This window comes from Gregarina niphandrodes (assembly GCF_000223845.1).
Source record: "Gregarina niphandrodes unplaced genomic scaffold scaffold00050, whole genome shotgun sequence".
In the NCBI taxonomy this organism is placed as follows: Eukaryota; Apicomplexa; class Conoidasida; order Eugregarinorida; family Gregarinidae; genus Gregarina; species Gregarina niphandrodes.
In genome coordinates, this window is record NW_011645817.1 from 28,923 (window position 1) to 29,439 (window position 517).

The window sequence follows — 517 nt, forward strand, 5'->3', positions numbered from 1 at the left end:
AAAGCCGGAAGCAGGAAAGCCGGAAGTCGGAGAGCCGGAAGTAGGAGAGCTGGAAGTCGGAAAGCCGAAAGTCGGAGAGCCGGAAGTAGGAGAGCTGGAAGTAGGAAAGCCGGATGTAGGAAAGCCAAGAGCACGAGGGCCGGAAGTGGGAGAGCTGATTGTACTCTTTAGCAGCAAGCCAATCGTCTCCGTCAGCGGGTTGCTGATGCCCAGTGTGGCCTCGTCCACGCTAGGGGGGGTGTTGGCGGTAGTGTTGTTCAGACTGGAGTTGCCGATGCCCAATATCGAGCTATTCGTGATGGGAGCTGTTTTAATGTAGTGATGGCGCAGCATCTGGACGGCCCAGTACAAGGCCATGGTACCCGCGGTGGAGCCGACGGCGACGGCAGGCCACAGGAAATAGGGGCGTAACAGGAGGGAGGGGCGGGGGTCGAAGAGAGTCCTCCACTCCTTGGATGCGTGCTTCAAGAAGTTCTGGACCTCCTCCGGCTTCAGCTCGCCCGAGTAGACCACAGAG